Source organism: Pristiophorus japonicus, unplaced genomic scaffold, assembly GCF_044704955.1.
Source record: "Pristiophorus japonicus isolate sPriJap1 unplaced genomic scaffold, sPriJap1.hap1 HAP1_SCAFFOLD_701, whole genome shotgun sequence".
In the NCBI taxonomy this organism is placed as follows: domain Eukaryota; kingdom Metazoa; phylum Chordata; class Chondrichthyes; family Pristiophoridae; genus Pristiophorus; species Pristiophorus japonicus.
Window position 1 is genome coordinate 115,001 of NW_027254615.1, and position 22,802 is coordinate 137,802.

Sequence of the window (22,802 nt, forward strand, 5' to 3'; positions counted from 1 at the left end):
TGAGTCCGACTGTAGACATTGCACCGAGAGAGACGGACAGGATTGGATCGGCAGACACCAGCCAGGTCCTGATGGGCGAATACTGTTCAATGGTAATGTCGTGGTGCTCTGACCCGAAGGTCCTCCTGCTCTCTGTCTACAGTTAGCAGCTTCTGAGCAGCCTGGCTGGCTGTATATACACTCAACAACCCAACCTCCACAACCCTCTGGGGCAGAGAATTCCACCCTGAGAGAAGAAATTCCTCCTCCTCTCAGTCCTAAATGGCCGACCCCTTATCCTGAGACTGTGACCCCTGGTTCTAGACTCCCCAGCCCCGGGGGGGAAACACCCTCCCTGCATCTAGCCCTGTCAAGCCCCCTCACAATCTGGTGTTTCAATGAGATCAGCTCTCATTCTTCTAAACTCCAGAGAGTATAGGCGCAATCTCCTCATAGGACAATTCCCCCATCCCAGGGATCAAGTATATCTTTCCTCAGTTAGGGTGCCATACCTCGGGAGCCTCCTATCAGCAAGGACAGACATTGACGACGAGATCCAACACCGCCCCCAGTGCCCCAGTGCAGCCTTCGGCCGCCTGAGGAAGAGAGTGTTTGAAGACCAGGCCCTCAAAACTGCCACCCAGCTCATGGTCTACAGGGCTGTAGTGATACCCGCCCTCCTGTATGGCTCAGAGACATGGACCATGTACAGTAGGTACCTCACCCCCAGCCCATGGTCTACAGGGCTGTAGTGATACCCGCCCTCCTGTATGGCTCAGAGACATGGACCATGTACAGTAGATACCTCAAGTCGCTGGAGAAATACCACCAACGCTGTCTCCGCAAGATGTTACAAATCCCCCGGGAGGACAGACGCACCAACGTTAGCGTCCTCGACCAGGCCCAACATCCCCAGCATCGAAGCACTGACCACACTCGACCAGCTCCGCTGGGCAGGGCCACATTGTCCGCATGTCCCCCAGACACGAGACTCCCCAAAGCAAGCGCTCTACTCGGGAACTCCTTCACGGCAAACGAGCCAAAGGTGGGCAGAGGAAACGTTACAAGGGACCACCCTCAAAGCCTCCCTGATATAAAGTGCAACATCCCCCACCGACACCTGGGAGTCCCTGGGCCCAAAGACCAGTCCGCCCTAAGTGGAGGGAGTGCATCCAGGAGGGCGCTGAGCACCTCGAGTCTCGTCGCCGAGAGCGTGCAGAAATTAAGCGCAGGCAGCGGAAGGAGCGTGCGGCAAACCAGTCCCACCCTCCCCTTCCCTCAACCACTATCTGTCCCACCTGTGACAGGGACTGTGATTCCCGTATTGGGCTGTTCAGCCACCTAAGGACTCACGTTAGGAGTGGAAGCAAGTCTTCCTCGATTCCGAGGGACTGCCTATGATGATGATGATTCTAAATGATAAAATGGGCTGGCCTTCCCCAGTTCATCGGTGGTTAGACTAGAATCTCGCTTGTGGTAATCGCATAATCTAAGCACGTGGACAAGTGTTGCTGTTTGAGCCTGAACACCGACATTGTGCACATCATGCTCTGATTCACGGAGAAAGAGGTTACTGATATCGAGCACAAAATATCTCAATAACGCCCCAAATCATCGTCTCCATTCAGTTAACTCAGCCACCATCTCACTGAATGGTGCAACAGGCTCGAGGGGCTGAATGGCCTCCTGTGTTGCTGTGATCGGGTATATACTGCCGGAAGCAGATTCAATGGTAACTTTGAGATGGGGAAATGGATAAATACTTGAGGGGGAAAATGTGCAAGGCTGTGGGGAAACATAGAAAATAGTAGTATTGGCCATTCGGCCCTTCAAATCTGCACTACCATTCAATAGGATCATGGCTGATCCTCTATCCCAACACCATATTCCCGCTTTCTCCCCTTACCCCTTGATGCCTTTTGTGTCTCGAAATCTATCTCCCTCTTAAATATATTCAGTGACTTGCCCTCCACAGCCTCCTGTGGTAGAGAATTCCACAGGTTCACCTCCCTCTGAGTGAGAACGTTTCTCCTCATCTCGATCCTAAATTTCCCCCCCCCGTATCCTGAGACTGTGTGACCCCTTGTTCTAGACTTCCCAGCCCCGGGGAAAATCCTCCCCGCATCCAGTCTGTCCAACCCCGTCAGAATTTTATACCTTTCAATGAGATCCCCTCACATTCTTCTAAACTCCAGTGAATACAGGCCAGTCGACCCAATCTCTCCTCATACCGACAGTCCTGTCATCCCAGGAATCAGTCTGGTGAACCTTCGCTGCACTCCCTCTATGGCAAGTATATCCTTCCTTACCAGGGGGGAGTGGGACTGATTGGGTCGCTCGTTCACAGAGCCGGCACAGGCTCGATGGGCCCAATGGGATCCTCCTGTGCTGTGAGATTGTCTGATCCTGTTCCGAGAATGGATTCATGGTGCAGGGGTGCGCTGTAAGCAGAGTCTAAGCAATTCCCAGCACACTCACACGCACGGTGAGCAAGTGAAGGAGCAGGAGAAAAGGACCCAGGAGAAAGAGAGGGGCAGACTGACACGCAGGTTTAGTCCAGCACCCTCTGACCCCTGTACACGTTGGAGGGAGGTCGAGTCAGTCCCACACAGAGTCTTCAGCACAGAGCGCCTCTTTACCCCCGGCACTCGCTCAGGAACACTTCTCATTTTCAGGGCAGCACTTGCGATGAACTGGGGAAGTCCCTCCCATCATCTGGCTGCTGGCTTCACAGAATCACAGACATTTGCCGCAGGGAAGGAGGCCATTCGGCCCATCGTGTCCGCGTTGCCCCGGCCGACCAAGAGCTACCCAGCCTAATCCCACTTTCCAGCTCTCGGTCCGTAGCCCTGCAGGTTACGGCACTTCACGTGTCCATCCAAATGTGGTGAGGGTTTCTGCCTCTACCACCCTTTCAGGCAGTGAGTTCCCCCCTAGACCCCCACCACCCTCTGGGTGAAGACATTTCCCCTTGAGTATTGTGTGCAGTTTTGGTCTCCTAATCTGAGGAAGGACATTCTTGCTATTGAGGGAGTGCAGCGAAGGTTCACCAGACTGATTCCCGGGATGGTGGGACTGACCTATGAAGAAAGACTGGATCGACTGGGCTTATATTCACTGGAGTTTAGAAGAATGAGAGGGGATCTCATAGAAACATAAAATTCTGACGGGACTGGACAGGTTAGATGCAGGAAGAATGTTCCCGATGTTGGGGAAGTCCAGAACCAGGGGTCACAGTCTGAGGATAAGGGGTAAGCCATTTAGGACCGAGATGAGGAGAAACTTCTTCACTCAGAGAATTGTGAACCTGTGGAATTCTCTACCACAGAAAGTTGTTGGGACCAGTTCGTTAGATATATTCAAAAGGGAGTTAGATGTGGCCCTTACGGCTAAAGGGATCAAGGGGTATGGAGAGAAAGCAGGAAAGGGGTACTGAGGGAATGATCAGCCATGATCATATTGAATGGTGGTGCAGGCTCGAAGGGCCGAATGGCCTACTCCTGCACCTATTGTCTATGTTTCTATGTAAATCCCCTCTAAACCTACCCCCAATTACTTTCAATCCATGCCCCCTGGTTGTTGAAGGATCTAGCAAACACGCTGCTGAGCTGGACTATTGAGTGAAGGGACTATTTGCTGTTTAATGGGTATTACCGACAGAGGATACTGCTGAGAGTGGGGTTCAGGGATTGACACTAGGGTGATGTTGCGACAGAGAACCCGAGACTGCGGAGCATCATGTGCCCGATAGCAGTCAGACTTCTCAACCAGATAAACCGCCGCCAGAAATGGGCCAGCCGTCCGTCACGCTGGGCTGTTTGCTGCGTCAGTGTGGAAGGGGACTATCGATCCCCGCGCCCCCCCCGCCGATGATTTTCCACCTCCGTCATGAGAACAGTGTGTTCTGACAGCAGCCTCAGCCCCTCAGTCACGGTGCATCGCCCAGACACTAAACACGTCAGCATTGTGTCATAGGCTCAGACTGGCAGACAGCCAATCATAGCAGGAGGGAGAGGTAGAGAGAGAGGGACAGACACAGAGACAGAGAGAGAGGGAAGAGGGAGAGAGAGAGAAGAGGGAGAGAAAGAGAGAGACAGACAGAGAGAGAGAGAGAGAGAGAAACAGAGAGAGAGAGAAGAGGGAAACAGAGAGAGAGAGACAGTGAGAGAAACAGAGAGAGAAGAGGGAGACAGAGAGGGAGAGATAGGGAGAAGGAGAAAGAGAGGGAGAGGGAGAGGGAGAGAGAGAGAGAGAGAGAGTCAGAGAAAGGGAGAGAGAGAGTCAGAGAAACAGAGAGGGAGAGATAGGGAGAAAGAGAGAGAGAGAGAGAGAGACAGAGAGAGAGACAGAGAGCAAGACAGACAGTGAGAGAAACAGAGAGGGAGAGATAGGGAGAAAGAGAGAGAGAGAGAGACAGAGAGCAAGAGAGACAGTGAGAGAAACAGAGAGAGAGAGAGGGAGAGAGAGAGGGAGAGAGAGTCAGAGAAACAGAGAGGGAGAGAGACAGAGGGAGAGAGAGTCAGAGAAACAGAGAGGGAGAGAGACAGAGGAGAGAGAGACAGAGGGAGGGAGAGACAGAGGGAGGGAGAGACAGAGGGAGAGAGTGAGAGAAAGAGAGAGGGAGGGAGAGGGAGAGACAGAGACAGAGACAGAGAGAAACAGAGACAAAGAGAGAGAGAGAGTCAGAGAAACAGAGAGGGAGAGATAGCGAGAAAGAGAGAGACAGAGAGAGAGAGACAGAGACAGACAGAGAGAGAGAGAGAGAGACGGAGGGAGAGAGAGACGGAGGGAGGGAGAGACGGAGAGCGGGATGGGTAGAGAGGGGTAAGTGAGACAGACAGAGAGACCACAAGCGAGAGAGACAAGCGCACAGATTCAGATGGCGGTGGTGTTAGGGTGGTGGGGGGCTGGATGAGTTGTACTTACAGGACAAACAGGGAGCGAGTATCCAGGCTACAACAGCAGTCTGGTCAGACTGTCATCACTCACGTGGCAGGAGTTTATAATTTCATAGTCATCAGCTGCAGGTTATTTTGGGACAAATTTAGCACCACAAAGAGCTAGCCTTCTGCGTGCGTCATCAACACGGGACTCGGGGGTCAGGCGAGACCAGCGTCCACAGTCCCAGCGCCGAGAAAGCCTTCCATTAGTGCCCGCCACTCAAGGGCACGATTCGGAGCAGGTTGAAGAGCAGTTCGCACTGTGTCCCAGCGACCACGGCAGTCTCCCACCTCGCCCGCTTTACACCAGACACTCGACACATCCCACCAGACTCAGAGTCCCCGGCACTGAGGGATGGGGTTTAAATAATCCACTCCTTACAGCACTCACTCACAACTACAAATCTCCACGTCCCCTCCCCTCCCCTCCCTCCCTCCGCTGCTGATTCTCACCAGCACCCCCACAGGACATTCCAAAGAATTTCGCAGCCAAAGTAGTCACTTTGACGTGTGGCCGCTGCTGTAATGTGGGAAACGCGGCAGCCAATTTGCGCACAGCAAGCTCCCACACACAGCGATGTGATAATGACCAAATTATCTTTTTTTGGTTTAAGTGATGGGATAAATATTGGCCCCAGGACACGCGGGAGAACTCTCTCCAGCTCTTCTTCCATTAGTGGCCGCGGGATCTTTTATATCCACGACACAGCGGACGGGGCCTCGGTTTAATGTCTCATCCGAAAAACGGCACGGCACCTCCGACAGTGCGGCACTCCCTCAGTACCGACCCTCCGACAGTGCGACGCTCCCTCAGTACTGCCCCTCCGACAGTGCGGCACTCCCTCAGTACCGACCCTCCGACAGTGCGGCACTCCCTCAGTACCGCCCCTCCGACAGTGCGGCACTCCCTCAGTACTGCCCCTCCGACAGTGCGGCACTCCCTCAGTACCGCCCCTCCGACAGTGCGGCACTCCCTCAGTACTGCCCCTCCGACAGTGCGGCACTCCCTCAGTACCGACCCTCCGACAGTGCGGCACTCCCTCAGTACCGCCCCTCCGACAGTGCGGCACTCCCTCAGTACCGACCCTCCGACAGTGCGGCACTCCCTCAGTACCGACCCTCCGACAGTGCGGCACTCCCTCAGTACCACCCCTCCGACAGTACTGAGCTCCCTCAGTACTGCCCCTCCGACAGTACTGAGCTCCCTCAGTACCGCCCCTCCGACAGTACTGAGCTCCCTCAGTACTGTCCCTCCGACAGTGCGGCGCTCCCTCAGTACTGCCCCTCCGACAGTGCGGCGCTCCCTCAGTACTGCCCCTCCGACAGTGCGGCGCTCCCTCAGTACTGCCCCTCCGACAGTGCGGCGCTCCCTCAGTACTGCCCCTCCGACAGTGCGGCGCTCCCTCAGTACCGCCCCTCCGACAGTGCGGCGCTCCCTCAGTTCGGAGCTCCCTCTGTACCGCCCCTCTGACAGTGCAGTGCGGCGCTCCCTCTGTACCGCCCCTCCAACAGTGCAGTGCAGTGCGGTGCTCCCTCAGTACTGCCCCTCCGACAGTACGGCGCTCCCTCAGTACTGCCCCTCCGACAGTGCAGTACGGTGCTCCCTCAGTACTGCCCCTCCGACAGTACGGCGCTCCCTCAACGCTGCCCCTCCAACAGTGCAGTGCAGTACGGCGCTCCCTCAGTACTGCCCCTCCGACAGCGCAGTACGGCGCTCCCTCGGCCCCTCGAGCCTGCTCCACCATTCTATAAGATCACGGCTGATCTTCGAGCTCAACTCCCCTTTCCGCCCGATCCCTCGATTCCCTTAATATCCAAAAATCTATCGATCTCAGCCGTGAATATACTCAACGACTGAGCCTACACAGCCCCCTGGGGCAGAGAATTCCAAAGATTCACCAACCTCAGTGAAGAAATTCCTCCTCATCTCAGTCCTAAATGGCCGACCCCTTATCCTGAGACTGTGTGACCCCTGGTTCTAGACTCCCCAGCCCGGGGGGGGAAACACCCTCCCTGCATCTAGCCCTCTCACAACTTCACGCGTTTCAATGAGAAACGTTTCTCCTGCCTGCACAGACGGTGTTTGACTGCTTCTGCACGACACCACGGGGCGTACGAGGGGAGTTGTGACGTACAGGAAAGCTGTGAGCAGGATATGGGAGCACCGTGCTTTGTGCCTGGCAGTGTTCCAGCTGACCACCACCAATGGACACACCGGCCTTTGGCTAACCATTCAGCTCACCCGGGAATGCGAGCAAGCAGGAAGGGAGCCCGATTAGGCCATCTGCTGTTTGATGGGAAGCCAATTAACACCAGTGCACTAATCGCTTCCCTCTTCAAATGGGAAGGAAGGCCTTGTGGGAGAGGGGGGTGGGCGGGGGGAGATTGGGGCAGTGCTTTTTGCTCAAACACCACCATTATTATCCACTGCAACATTGGGAAATGGTGACACGTCAGTAATAGGGCAGCAGCAAATGTCCCTGGTATTGGGCAGCTCAGCCTCGACTGCCAGTGCGCTGAAAAGTAGTCACCCTTGTCGAAAACCAGGGAGGTGCGCTGGAGGTTAAAACCGAGGAACACAAGAATTAGGAGCAGGAGTCGGCCATTCGGCCCCTCGAGCCTGCTCCGTCGTTGAATACGATCATGGCTGATCTTCCACCTCAACTCCACTTTCCCCGCCCGATCCCCATATCCCTCGATTCCCCCGAGAGTTCAAAAATCTATCGCTCTCTCTCTTGAACATATTCAACGGCTCAGCCTCCCTCCACAGCCCCAAAGATTCACCACCCTCCGAGTGAAGAAATTGCTCCTCATCTCGGTCCGAACTGGGAGAATGAAAGGCAGAGGCAGGTATGGAGACACACGTACGGCTGGGTTTCGAGTGCGGCACCTCTCAAGCTGTGACGCGTTGTTAAATCCAACTCTTGCTGCAAAGTGGACACGACAGCACGGTGCAGCCAGTCAAGGTTGGCGATTTGAAACATGTATCTCACAGTGCCGTCACTCATATCCTGCTTCTGCCCTGCCCAGCTTCACCCCTCCACATGTCGCCTGTACCTGTCTCTACGGCGATAATTAGGCATTGACAGTACACTTATCGCCATGTCTATCTATGTACCCGACATTACAACAGTGACTACGCTCCAAAAACTACTTCGTTGCTGGAAAGCGCTTCGAGAGGTTCGCAGGTCGTGAATGCCGCTGTATGCCCTTTGCTTTTACCCGTCTCACGATACACGAAGACCGCCAGTGGAAGAGGCTGGGCGACGGGTTTACTGACCGCAACATTCCCTCTCCCCCCTCCTGTGTAACAGGCTCGAGGGGCTGAATGGGCCTCCTCCTGTTCCTGTGTAACAGGCTCGAGGGGCTGAATGGGCCTCCTCCTGTTCCTGTGTAACAGGCTCGAGGGGCTGAATGGGCCTCCTCCTGTTCCTGTGTAACAGGCTCGAGGGGCTGAATGGGCCTCCTCCTGTTCCTGTGTAACAGGCTCGAGGGGCTGAATGGGTCTCCTCCTGTTCCTGTGTAACAGGCTCGAGGGACTGAATGGGCCTCCTCCTGTTCCTGTGTAACAGGCTCGAGGGGCTGAATGGGTCTCCTCCTGTTCCTGTGTAACAGGCTCGAGCGGCTGAATGGGCCTCCTCCTGTTCCTGTGTAACAGGCTCGAGGGGCTGAATGGGCCTCCTCCTGTTCCTGTGTAACAGGTTCGAGGGGCTGAATGGGCCACCTCCTGTTCCTGTGTAACAGGTTCGAGGGGCTGAATGGGCCTCCTCCTGTTCCTGTGTAACAGGCTCGAGGGGCTGAATGGGCCTCCTCCTGTTCCTGTGTAACAGGCTCGAGGGGCTGAATGGGCCCCCTCCTGTTCCTGTGTAACAGGCTCGAGGGGCTGAATGGGCCTCCTCCTGTTCCTGTGTAACAGGCTCGAGGGACTGAATGGGCCTCCTCCTGTTCCTGTGTAACGGGCTCGAGGGGCTGAATGGGCCTCCTCCTGTTCCTGTGTAACAGGCTTGAGGGGCTGAATGGGCCTCCTCCTGTTCCTGTGTAACAGGCTCGAGGGGCTGAATGGGCCTCCTCCGGTTTCTAGGTTCTCTTGAAACGATGTTTACTTCAAACTAGTAGACAAGAGGGTAGCTCTGTCCCCTCACCCGTAATCAGCCTGGGACTCCGATCGTGCACCGTGGAGTAGCGATAGAGGCCTGGTTACTTCCTGTTTTGGTTGGGTCAGCTCTGCTCACGTACAGCGGGTCGAAGATAAGAATTCGGAGGAGGAGGCTATTGGGCCCCTTCGAGCCTGCTCCGCCATTCAATAAGATCAAGGCAGATCTTTGGCCTCAACCCCAGCTTGGTGCCCGATCCCTCGATTCCCGCAACGCCCAAAGAAACATCTTGCCCTGCCGTCACCCCGTGGACCACCTCCGTGTGGAACCCCGCTCACATTACCTGGCCCCGTCGCTCAACTGGCCGACACGCAAGTGCCTGCGGCTCACTTGTCAAGTGGACATTTCCCCACTCTTTTAAAACCTTCACAATCGGGAGGAATCGCGGCACATTTTCGTAGCCCGCCTCCTGTTGGCGTTTAAAACGGTTCCTGATCCAATGGAGGCCTCTGACGACATCATCAGGGATAATGAGCGAGTGACTGAGGGGTGGAAATGGAACGGACGCAACAGTTAAAGCCCATGCACCCAGACGTTAACACAGCTCCCTTGCCTTTATGATGAGCAGAAACATTCTCCAATTAAATACTGGGAAGAGCGAAGCCATTGTTTTCGGTCCCCGCCACAGACTGCGTTCCCTCTCCATCGCCTCCATCCCTCTCCCCAACTTGTGAGCTGAACCAGACTGTTCGCAACCTCGGCGTCATACCTGACCCCCGAGTTGTGTATCCGCAGCATAACCAAGACCCCCTATTTCCCCCTCCGTAACCTCGCCCATCCCCGCCCCCTGCCTCAGCTCATCACTCATCCGTGAAACCCTCAGCCCTGCCTTTGTTACTTCCAGACTTGACCATTCCAACACACTCCTGGCCGGCCTCCCACATTCTACCCGCCGTAAACTAGAGGTGATCCAAAACTCGGCTGTCCCCGTGTCCTAACTCGCACCGAGTCCCACTCACCCATCACCCCCTGTGCTCACTGCCCCGTGTCCTAACTCACACCCAGTCCCACTCACCCATCACCCCCTGTGCTCACTGTCCCCGTGTCCTAACTCACACCGAGTCCCACTCACCCATCGCCCCCTGTGCTCAATGCACCGTGTCCTAACTCGCACCCAGTCCCACTCACCCATCGCCCCCTGTGCTCACTGACCCAGTGTCCTAACTCACACCCAGTCCCACTCACCCATCACCCCCTGTGCTCACTGACCCCGTGTCCTAACTCACACCCAGTCCCACTCACCCATCACCCCCTGTGCTCACTGACCCCGTGTCCTAACTCACACCCAGTCCCACTCACCCATCACCCCCTGTGCTCACTGCCCTGTGTCCTAACTCACACCCAGTCCCGCTCACCCATCACCCACTGTGCTCACTGCCCCCGTGTCCTAACTCGCACCCAGTCCCACTCACCCATCACCCTCTGTGCTCACTGCCCCCGTGTCCTAACTCGCACCCAGTCCCACTCACCCATCACCCCCTGTGCTCACTGACCCCGTGTCCTAACTCGCACCCAGTCCCACTCACCCATCACCCCCTGTGCTCCCTGCCCCGTGTCCTAACTCACACCCAGTCCCACTCACCCATCACCCCCTGTGCTCACTGACCCCGTGTCCTAACTCACACCCAGTCCCACTCACCCATCACCCCCTGTGCTCACTGCCCCGTGTCCAAACTCACACCCAGTCCCGCTCACCCATCACCCCCTGTGCTCACTGTCCCGTGTCCTAACTCGCACCCAGTCCCACTCACCCATCACCCCCTGTGCTCCCTGCCCCGTGTCCTAACTCACACCCAGTCCCACTCACCCATCACCCCCTGTGCTCACTGACCCCGTGTCCTAACTCACACCCAGTCCCACTCACCCATCACCCCCTGTGCTCACTGCCCCCGTGTCCTAACTCACACCCAGTCCCACTCACCCATCACCCCCTGTGCTCGCTGACCCATGTCCTAACTCACACCCAGTCCCACTCACCCATCACCCCCTGTGCTCACTGCCCCGTGTCCTAACTCACACCCAGTCCCACTCACCCATCACCCCCTGTGTACGCTGCCCCCGTGTCCTAACTCGCACCCAGTCCCACTCACCCATCACCCCCTATGCTCACTGCCCCGTGTCCTAACTCACACCGAGTCCCACTCACCCATCACCCACTGTGCTCGCTGCCCCCGTGTCCTAACTCGCACCTAGTCCCACTCACCCATCACCCCCTGTGCTCACTGCCCTGTGTCCTAACTCGCACCCAGTCCCGCTCACCCATCACCCCCTGTGCTCACTGCCCCGTGTCCTAACTCGCACCGTCCCGCTCACCCATCACCCCCTGTGCTCACTGCCCCCGTGTCCTAACTCACACCCAGTCTCACTCACCCATCACCCGCTGTGCTCACTTACCCCGTGTCCTAACTCACACCCAGTCCCGCTCACCCATCACCCGCTGTGCTCACTTACCCCGTGTCCTAACTCACACCGAGTCCCACTCACCCATCACCCCCTGTGCTCGCTGCCCCCGTGTCCTAACTCGCACCCAGTCCCACTCACCCATCACCCCCTGTGCTCACTGCCCCATGTCCTAACTCACACCCAGTCCCACTCACCCATCACCCTCTGTGCTCACTGACCCCGTGTCCTAACTCACACCCAGTCCCACTCACCCATCACCCTCTGTGCTCACTGACCCCGTGTCCTAACTCACACCCAGTCCCACTCACCCATCACCCCCTGTGCTCACTGCCCCGTGTCCTGACTCGCACCCAGTCCCACTCACCCATCACCCTCTGTGCTCACTGACCTACATTGGCTCCCAGTTCAACAACGGCTCGATTTTAAAATTCTCATCTGTGTTTATAAATCCCTCGATGGCCTCCTCGCCCCCTCCCTATCTCTGTAACCTCCTCCAGCCCCTACACCCCTCCCTATCTCTGTAACCTCCTCCAGCCCCTACACCCCTCCCTATCTCTGTAACCTCCAGCCCCTACACCCCTCCCTATCTCTGTAACCACCTCCAGCCCCTACACCCCTCCCTATCTCTGTAACCCTCTCCAGCCCCTACACCCCTCCCTATCTCTGTAACCTCCTCCAGCCCTTACACCCCTCCCTATCTCTGTAACCCCCTCCAGCCCCTACACCCCTCCCTATCTCTGTAACCTCCTCCAGCCCCTACACCCCTCCCTATCTCTGTAACCCCCTCCAGCCCCTACACACCTCCCTATCTCTGTAACCTCCAGCCCCTACACCCCTCCCTATCTCTGTAACCCCCTCCAGCCCCTACTCCCCTCCCTATCTCTGTAACCCCCTCCAGCCCCTACTCCCCTCCCTATCTCTGTAACCTCCTCCAGCCCCTACTCCCCTCCCTATCTCTGTAACCCCCTCCAGCCCCTACTCCCCTCCCTATCTCTGTAACCCCCTCCAGCCCCTACACCCCTCCCTATCTCTGTAACCCCCTTCAGCCCCTACACCCCTCCCTATCTCTGTAACCTCCTCCAGCCCCTACACCCCTCCCTATCTCTGTAACCCCCTCCAGCCCCTACACCCCTCCCTATCTCTGTAACCTCCTCCAGGCCCTACACCCCTCCCTATCTCTGTAACCACCTCCAGCCCCTACACCCCTCCCTATCTCTGTAACCCCCTCCAGCCCCTACACCCCTCCCTATCTCTGTAACCCCCTCCAGCCCCACAACCCCCCGAGACCTCTGCACTCCTCCAAATTCTGCCCTCCTGAGCATCCCTGATTATAATCGCTCCACCATCGGTGGCCGTGCCTTCTGTTGCCTGAGCCCCAAGATCTGGAACTCCCTCCCTAAACCTCTCCGCCTCTCTCTCCTCCTTGAAGACGCTCCTTAAAACCCACCTCTGTGACCCAGCTTTTGGTCACCTGTCCCTAATTTCTCCTTATGCGGCTCGATGTCAAATTTTTGTGTCTTACAATCCTCCTGTGAAGCACCTTGGGACGTTTTACTACGTTAAAGGCGCTATATTAATACAAGTTATTATTGTTGTTACAAAGCACAGCCCATGGCTATCTCAGTCCTCTAGCCTTAGGCCACGGTTAGAAATATAAAACCACCCAACTTGCCTGGTACCAGCTCGCTCTGCCCGGCAGACTGTGCGAGAGGGGAGACAGGACAGAACCTGGGAACAGGAGGGGGCCATTCCACCCCTCGAGCCTGTTCTGCCCTTCGGTGAGATCATGGCTGATCTGTGACCTAACTGCATCCACCCACCTTTGCCCCATATCCCGCAAAACCTTCGCTTAACAAAAATCTATCAACCTTCTCTTTAAAATTAACAACTGACCCAGCACAGTTAGCGCAAGAGAGTTCCAAACGCCCTGTGTGTGTAGAAGTGTTTGCTAACTTCACCCCTGGCTCAAATGTTTAGACTGTGTTCCCGAGTCCTGGTCTCCCCAACCAGCGGAGATAGTTTCACTCTATCTACCCCATCAGTTCCTCTTAATATCCTGAAAACTTCGATCAGATCACAGCTTAATCTTCTACATTCTTGGGAATACAACCCAGGGACTGTGTTCCCAAACCACTGCTGGAATGCAAGCAGCCTTACATGGTCCGTGTCAGTGCGATTGTCTCGCCCATTTTCTGGGAATAAATATGCATGTTATCTGTAACTGAGTCACGGTTTGGTTTCCAAGGGGCGCTGATTGCAGGGTTCCCGGGGCGACAATGCAAAATGGTGAGGACGTCCCAATATCGACCAGACGGAATTTCATATGACTAGGTGTGGACGGAACAGAGATCGCACTTGGCCCATTAGCTGGCAGTCCAACACGAAAGGCATCCAGTGCAATAGTGTGACAGAGTCCGCTCTGCGATGGGTGCAAATAGGACACAAAACCAGCAGAGCTCAGCAGAGTTCGCATTCTCGCTCAGATAAGGATTTGGGGGCCATTCAAATTGCACCCCGACAATACAGGCTGTGCAGAAGGAGTTTACTCTGTATCTAACTCCATGCTGTACCTGCCCTGGGAGTGTTTGATGGGACAGTGTAGAGGGAGCTTTACTCTGTATCTAACCCTCTGTACCTGCCCTGGGAGTGTTTGATGGGACAGTGTAGAGGGAGCTTTACTCTGTATCTAACCCCGTGCTGTGCCTGCCCTGGGAGTGTTTGATGGGACAGTGTAGAGGGAGCTTTACTCTGTATCTAACCCCGTGCTGTGCCTGCCCTGGGAGTGTTTGATGGGACAGTGTAGAGGGAGCTTTACTCTGTATCTAACCCCCTGTACCGTGTTTGATGGGACAGTGTAGAGGGAGCTTTACTCTGTATCTAACCCCCTGTACCTGCCCTGGGTGTGTTTGATGGGACAGTGTCGAGGGAGCTTTACTCTGTATCTAACCCCCTGTACCTGCCCTGGGAGTGTTTGATGGGACAGTGTAGAGGGAGCTTTACTCTGTATCTAACCCCCTGTACCTGCCCTGGGAGTGTTTGATGGGACAGTGTCGAGGGAGCTTTACTCTGTATCTAACCCCCTGTACCTGCCCTGGGAGTGTTTGATGGGACAGTGTAGAGGGAGCTTTATTCTGTATCTAACCCCCTGTACCTGCCCTGGGAGTGTTTGATGGGACAGTGTCGAGGGAGCTTTACTCTGTATCTAACCCCCTGTACCTGCCCTGGGAGTGTTTGATGGGACAGTGTAGAGGGAGCTTTACTCTGTATCTAACCCCGTGCTGTGCCTGCCCTGGGAGTGTTTGATGGGACAGTGTAGAGGGAGCTTTACTCTGTATCTAACCCCCTGTACCTGCCCTGGGAGTGTTTGATGGGACAGTGTAGACAGGTAGGAGAATGAGGGTTGCGATTCCCCCGCAGTTCGAGACCCAGTTGGTATTCACGGGTATGCAATAAGAAATAGGAGTTGTCGGCCATTCGGCCCCTCGAGCCTGCTCCGCCATTTAATACGATCATGGATGATCTGATCATGGACTCAGCTCCACTTCCCCGCCCGCTCCCCATAACCCTTCACTCCCTTATCGCTCAAAAATCTGTCTATTTCTGCCTTAAATATATTCAATGTCCCAGCCTCCACAGCTCTCTGGGGCAGGGAATTCCACAGATTTACAACCCTCAGAGAAGAAATTCCTCCTCATCTCAGTTTTAAATGGGCGGCCCCTTATTCTGAGACTATGCTCCTAGTTCTAGATTACCCGAGGGGAAACATCCTCTCTGCATCTACCCTGTCCAGCCCCCTTAGAATCTTATACATTTTGATAAGATCACCTCTCATTCTTCTAAACCCCAATGAGTAGAGGCCCAACCTGCTCAACCTTTCCTCATAAGACAACTCCCTCATCTCAGGAATCAACCGAGTGAACCTTCTCTGAACTGACTCCAAAGCAAGTATATCCCTCCTTAAATAAGGGTTTCGGCACCACTGAGCAGACGTTCCCCCCCCCCAACATCATGCCTTTGGGGAAGAAGTGAGGGACCCGAACGCTGTTACCTGGAGTAATGCACCAGTTTGTGCCGATATCTCAATAGCTTCATCAAACCTGGATTAGAAACTCCAGTCCGTGCAGCACTGACAGAGTTTCATTCAAAGCGGATATGATCAATGTGAGATCACATTCCCGCCGGGGAGGGCAGGGCATTCCTGATAACCGTATAACTGGATTTCCCACAATTTTATACACACTGATCAACAAGCATTCCAGAATAAGCGTCAGCTCACGACAAAACAGGTAGCAGGTAGAGCATGTTGGTATTCATAGCCAGAGATGTTTACAGCACGGACGGAGGCCATTCGGCCCATCGTGTCCGTGTTGCCCCGGCCGACCAAGAGCTACCCAGCCTAATCCCACTTTCCCGCTCTTGGTCCGTAGCCCTGCAGGTTACAGCACTTCAAGTGTACATCCAAATGTGGTGAGGGTTTCTGCCTCTACCCCCCTTTCAGGCAGTGAGTTCCCCCCCAGACCCTCACCACCCTCTAGGGGGAAGACATTTCCCCTCAAACCCCCTCTAAATCTCCCCCCAATTACTTTCAATCTGTGCCCCCTGGTTGTTGACCCCTCTGCCAAGGGAAACAGGTCCGTCCTATCCACTCTATCCAGGCCCCTCATCATTTTATACACCTCAATCAGGTCTCCCCTCAGCCTCCTCTGTTCCAAAGTAAACAACCCCAGCCTATCCAATCTTTCCTCATCGCTAAAATTCTCCAGTCCTGGCAACATCCTGGTAAATCTCCTCTGTACCCTCTCCAGTGCAACATCCTGATAAATCTCCTCTGTACCCTCTCCAGTGCAACATCCTGGTAAATCTCCTCTGTACCCTCTCCAGTGCAACATCCTGGTAAATCTCCTCTGTACCCTCTCCAGTGCAACATCCTGATAAATCTCCTCTGTACCCTCTCCAGTGCAACATCCTGGTAAATCTCCTCTGTACCCTCTCCAGTGCAACATCCTGATAAATCTCCTCTGTACCCTCTCCGGTGCAACATCCTGGTAAATCTCCTCTCTACCCTCTCCAGTGCAATACCCTAGTAAATCTCCTCTGTACTCTCTCCAGTACAACATCCTGGTAGATCTCCTCAGTACCCTCGAGTGCAACATCCAGGTAAATCTCCTCTCTACCCTCTCCAGTGCAACATCCTGGTAAATCTCCTCTGTACCCTCTCCAGTGCAACATCCTGGTAAATCTCCTCTGTACCCTCTCCAGTGCAACATCCTGGTAAATCTCCTCTGTACCCTCTCCAGTGCAACATCCTGATAAATCTCCTCTGTATCGTCTCCGGTGCAACATCCTGGTAAATCTCCTTCTCTACCCTCTCCAGTGCAACATCCTGGTAAATCTCCTCTGTACTCTCTCCAGTACAACATCCTGGTAAATCTCCTCAGTACCCTCGAGTGCAACATCCAGGTAAATCTCCTCTGTACCCTCTCCAGTGCAACATCCTGGTAAATCTCCTCTGTACACTCCCCGGTGCAACATCCTGGTAAATCTCCTCTGTACCCTCTCCAGTGCAACATCCTGGTAAATCTCCCCCTACCCTCACCCTCTCCAGTGCAACATCCTGGTAAATCTCCTCTGTACCCTCTCCAGTGTAACATCCTGGTAAATCTCCTCTGTACCCTCTCCCGTGCAACATCCTGGTAAATCTCCCCCTACCCTCTCCAGTGCAACATCCTGGTAAATCCCCTCTGTACTCTCTCCAGTGCAACATCCTGGTAAATCTCCTCTGTACCCGCTCTAGTGCAACATCCTGATAAATCTCCTCTGTACCCTCTCTAGTGCAACATCCTGGTAAATTTCCTCTGTACGCTCTTCTAGTGCAACATCTTGGTAAATCTCCTCTGTACCGTCTCCAGTGCATCACCCTGGTAAATCTCCTCTGTACCCCCTCCAGTGCAACATCCTGGTAAATCTCCCCGTACCCTCTCCAGTGCAACATCCTAGTAAATCTCCTCTGCACCCTCTCCAGTGCAACATCCTGGTAAATCTCCTCTGCACCCTCTCCAGTGCAACATCCTGGCAAATCTCCTCTGTACCTTCTCTAGTGCAACATCCTGGTAAATCTCCTCTGTACCCTCTCTAGTGCAACATCCTGGTAAATCTCCTCTGTACCCTCTCTAGTGCAACATCCTGGTAAATCTCCTCTGTACCCTCTCTAGTGCAACATCCTGGTAAATCTCCTCTGTACCCTCTCCAGTGCAACATCCTGGTAAATCTCCTCTGTACCTTCTCCAGTGCAACATCCTGGTAAATCTCCTCTGTACCTTCTCTAGTGCAACATCCTGGTAAATCTCCTCTGTACCCTCTCCAGTGCAACATCCTGGTAAATCTCCTCTGTACCCTTTCCAGTGCAACATCCTGTTAAATCTCCTCTGTACCCTCTCCAGTGCAATCACATCCTTCCTGTAATGCGGTGACCAGAACTGCACGCAGTACTCCAGCTGTGGCATAACCAGTGTTTTATACAGTTCAAGCATAACCTCCCTGCTCTTGTATTCTAGGCGCCGGCTAATAATAGAATTGCCCCTCGTTCAGTCCTTGCTGAAAGTTGGTGGGCTGCACCCAGCTAATTACCCTCCCCTCCCCTCCCCTCAACTCCCCTCTAAACCTCCGACCAATTACTTTAAATCTATGCCCCCCGGTTACTGCCATCTCTGTAGATCTTTCTTAACAACTCTATCTAAGCCCCTCATAATTTTATCATGCACAGGGCATCACAAAGAAATACAACAAAGACTCCCATTTCTACAGCACTTTTTACCATCTCAGGACGTCTCATACGAACATAAAAAATAGGAGCAGGAGTGGGCCATACGGCCCCTCGAGCCTGCTCCGCCATTTAACACCATCATGGCTGATCCGATCATGGACTCAGCTCCACTTCCCTGCCCGCCCCCTTATCGGATAAGAAACTGTCTATCTCTGTCTTAAATATATTCAATGTCCCGGCTTCCACAGCTCTCTGAGGCAGCGAATTCCACAGATTTACAACCCTCTGAGAAGAAATTCCTCCTCGTCTCAGTTTTAAATGGGCGGCCCCTTATTCTAAGACCATGCCCCCTAGTTCTAGTCTCCCCCATCAGTGGAAACATCCTCTCTGCATCCACCTTGTCAAGCCCCCTCATAATCTTATACGTTTCGATAAGATCACTTCTCATTCTTCTGAATTCCAATGAGTAGAGGCCCAACCTACTCAACCTTTCCTCATAAGTCAACCCCCTCATCCCCGGAATCAACCGAGTGAACCTTCTCTGAACTGATACAAAGCAAGTATATCCTTTCGTAAATATGGAAACCAAAACTGCACGCAGTATTCCAGGTGTGGCCTCACCAATACCCTGTATAACTGTAGCAAGACTTCCCTGCTTTTATACTCCATCCCCTTTGCAATAAAGGCCAAGACGCCATTGGCCTTCCTGATCACTTGCTGTACCTGCATACTATCCTTTTGTGTTTCATGCACAAGTACCCCCAGGTCCCGCTGTACTGCGGCACTTTGCAATCTTTCTCCGTTTAAATAATAACTTGCTCTTTGATTTTTTTCTGCCAAAGTGCATGACCTCACACTTTCCAACATTATACTCCATCTGTCAAATTTTTGCCCACTCACTTAGCCTGTCTATGTCCTTTTGCAGATTTTTTGTGTCCCCCTCATACATTGCTTTTCCTCCCATCTTTGTATTGTCAGCAAACTTGTCTACGTTACACTCAGTCCCTTCTTCCAAGTGGTTAATATAGATTGTAAATAGTTGGGGACCCAGCACTGATCCCTGCGACACCCCACTAGTTACTGGTTGCCAACCCGAGAATGAACCATTTATCCCGACTCTCTGTTCTCTGTTAGTTAGCCAATCCTCTATCCATGTTAATATATTACCCCCAACCCCCTGAACTTTTATCTTGTGCAGTAACCTTTTATGTGGCACCTTGTCAAATGCCTTCTGGAAATCCAAATACACCACATCCACTGGTTCCCCTTATCCATCCTGTTCGTTACATTCTCGAAGAACTCCAACAAATTTGTCAAACATGACTTCCCCTTCATAAACCCATGCTGACTCTGCCTGACCGAATTTTGCTTTTCAAAATGTCCTGCTACTGCTTCTTTAATACTGGACTCCAACATTTTCCCAACCTCAGATGTTCGGCTAACTGGTCTATAGTTTCCTGCTTTCTGTCTGCCTCCTTTTTTAAATAGGGATGTTAGATCTGCATCTCAAAGCGCCTTACAGCCAATGAAGTGCTTTTTGGAGTGTGGTCACTGTTGCAATGTGAGAATTTACACACCTCAAGCTCCCACAAACAGCAAGGCAATAATGAGCAAATAATCTGTTTTTGGTGCCATTGGTTGGAGGATAAATATTGGCCCCGGAACTCAACCGTATGGGACAGGCAAGATGGAGCCGTAGTCTTTTCCTCTGCATTATTTTCACATGTCTGTCTGGCAAATTTATAAATTGATTGACCTGTAAAATTACACAGAATCATAGAATCACAGTGCACAGGAGGATCCCATTGGGCCCATCGAGCCCGTGCTGTGCCGGCTCTGTGACAGAGCGACCCAATCAGTCCCACCCCCCCGCTGCCCTTTCCCCACAGCCCGGCACATTTCCCCTTCCAGTATTTACCCAATTCCCGGTTTGAAAGTCACTATTGAACCTGCTCCGACCGAGCTTTCAGGCAGCGCGTTCCCGATCACAACAACTCGCTGCGTAAAAACATTCTCCCCATCTCCCTCTCTGGTTCCCTCGCCGATTATCGTCAATCTGTGTCCCTCTGGTTACCCACCCTCCTGCCCCCGAGAACAGGTTCTCCTGATTTACTCCGTCACAAACCCTCGTGATTATGAACACCTCGATCAAATCTCCTCATTTAATGACCCCAATTATTTTCTTACCACTGGCTCCTGACCGTGAACAGAGGCACCATTTTCTACGTTATACAGCCATGAAAATGGGAACGGTTGTTGAATTCGGATGAGACGTTAAACCGAGGCCCCGTCTGCCCTCTCGGGTGGATGTAAAAGATCCCAGGGCCACTATTTAGAAGAAGAGCAGGGGGAGTTCTCCTCGGTGTCCTGGGGCCAATATTTATCCCTCAACCAACATCATTAAAAACAGATGATCTGGGTCATTATCACATTGCTGTGTGTGGGAGCTTGCTGTGCGCAAATTGGCGTTTCCCACATTACAACAGTGAGCGCACTCCCAAAAGTGCTTCATTGGCTGTAAAGCGCTTCGAGACCGCCGGTGGTCGTGAAAGGCGCTATATAAATGCAAGTCTGTCTTTCTTTTTCAATGGTCTCATGTCAGGCAGGGCAACTTGTCGGGGCAGTGCAGTTTGCTAAGAGGGCGAAAGTCAGCCCGGGTTCCTGCTCCTGCTCACGGTCCATGTGTCACCTCCGCTGGAAACCACACTGCCCACAATCACCGTGTCCATTCACACGCAGGGGACTGACTTGTGCAGGTTACTGGAGGGCGGCGTTGAATGGCCTTGCCCCCCGCCAACCGCCGGCACACGAGGCAGCGTCTTCGGGAGAGGAGAAATCGAGGGAGAGCGTCTAAACACACCAGCTTTCACCCCCATATATACGTAACCAAACACCAGTGAGTGCAGTACAGCGCAAGGCAGCAACTACTGGGGTTTATAATGCTTACAATCTGACTGTGCCAATCATCAAACCTCTCGATGGGTCATTGCCGTGTACAGAGAATTACAGACCAGAAACGGGCCGTTCGGTCCCAGCGCTCCGGGGTTTATGTTCCACACCAGCCTCCTTCCCCCACCCCCGCTCTCCATCTCACCCCATCACCATATCGTTCGATTCCTGCCTCCCTCATGTGTTTATCCAGCTTCCCGCTTAAATGCACGGCAAACGAGCCAAAGGTGGGCAGAGGAAACGTTACAGGGGACCACCCTCAAAGCCTCCCTGATAAAGTGCAACATCCCCACCGACACCTGGGAGTCCCTGGGCCCAAAGACCAGTCCGCCCTAAGTGGAGGGAGTGCATCCGGGAGGGCGCTGAGCACCTCGAGTCTCATTTCAGGAATGGAAGCAAGTCTTCCTCGATTCCGAGGGACTGCCTATGATGATGAAGTTCCACATTCTCACCACTCTCTGGTTAAAGAAGTTTCTCCTGAATTCCCCATTGGATTTATTAGTGACTGCCTTATAGTGATGGTCCCTACATAGAAACATAGAAAATAGGTGCAGGAGCAGGCCATTCGGCCCTTCGAGCCTGCACCACCATTCAATAAGATCATGACTGATCATTCCCTCAGTACCCCATTCCTGCTTTCTCTCCATACCCCTTGATCCCTTTAGCCGTAAGGGTCACATCTAACTCCCTTTTGAATATATCTAACGAACTGGCCTCAACAACTCTCTGTGGTAGAGAATTCCACAGGTTCACAATTCTCTGAGTGAAGAAGTTTCTCCTCATCTCGGTCCTAAATGGCTTACTCCTTATCCTTAGACTGTGACCCCTGGTTCTGGACTTCCCCAACATCGGGAACATTCTTCCTGCATCTAACCTGTCCAATCCCGTCAGAATTTCATCTGTTTCTATGAGATCCCCTCTCATTCTTCTAAACTCCAGTGAATATAAGCCCAGTCGATCCAGTCTCTCCTCATATGTCAGTCCTGCCATCCCGGGAGTCAGTCTGGTGAACCTTCGCTGCACTCCCTCAATAGCAAGAACGTCCTTCCTCAGATTAGGAGACCAAAACTGAACACAATATTTCAGGTGTGGCCTCACCAAGGCCCTGTACAACTGCAGTAAGATCTCCCTGCTCCTATACTCAAATCCTCTCGCTATGAAGGCCAACATGCCATTTGCCTTCTTCACCGCCTGCTGTACCTGCATGCCAACTTTCAATGACTGATGTACCATGACACCCAGGTCTCGTTGCACCTCCCCTTTTCCTAATCTGTCACCATTCAGATCATGTCTTCATGTTTTTGCCACCAAAGTGGATAACCTCACATTTATCCACATTATACTGCATCTGTCATGCACTTGCCCACTCACCTAACCTGTCCAAGTCACCCTGCAGCTAATTCTAGTCTGCCCCACAAGTGGAAACGTCTTTATGTCAACCCTATCGAAACCCTTTCATTATCTTATAGGCCTCCATCAGGTCACCAGTCAGCCTTCTCTTTTCTCGAGCGAAGCCCCTGCCTGATCAGTCTTGTAGCATGCCCACCATGCGGACTGCGTTAGCCGAGTGATTTCCCAGGCTGCATGTGGCAGGTGAGTCGTGCGGCGGCAGTG

General features: G+C 53.4%; 1 protein-coding gene across 4 annotated transcripts in view; it reads right to left on the minus strand.

The window, feature by feature from the left end:
• LOC139256286 (dual specificity tyrosine-phosphorylation-regulated kinase 1A-like) overlaps positions 1-22,802 on the minus strand; it is a 79,386-nt gene that overhangs the window by 53,088 nt on the left and 3,496 nt on the right. Inside the window, exon 1 of one of the 4 annotated variants that reach the window (XM_070874168.1) lies at positions 4,906-5,282. The exons of the other annotated variants lie outside the window; for them this stretch is intronic. The gene's annotated coding sequence lies outside the window, so the exon portion shown is untranslated. Of the gene's footprint in view, positions 1-4,905; positions 5,283-22,802 lie in introns of those variants that run through there. 4 annotated transcript variants of the gene reach the window in all.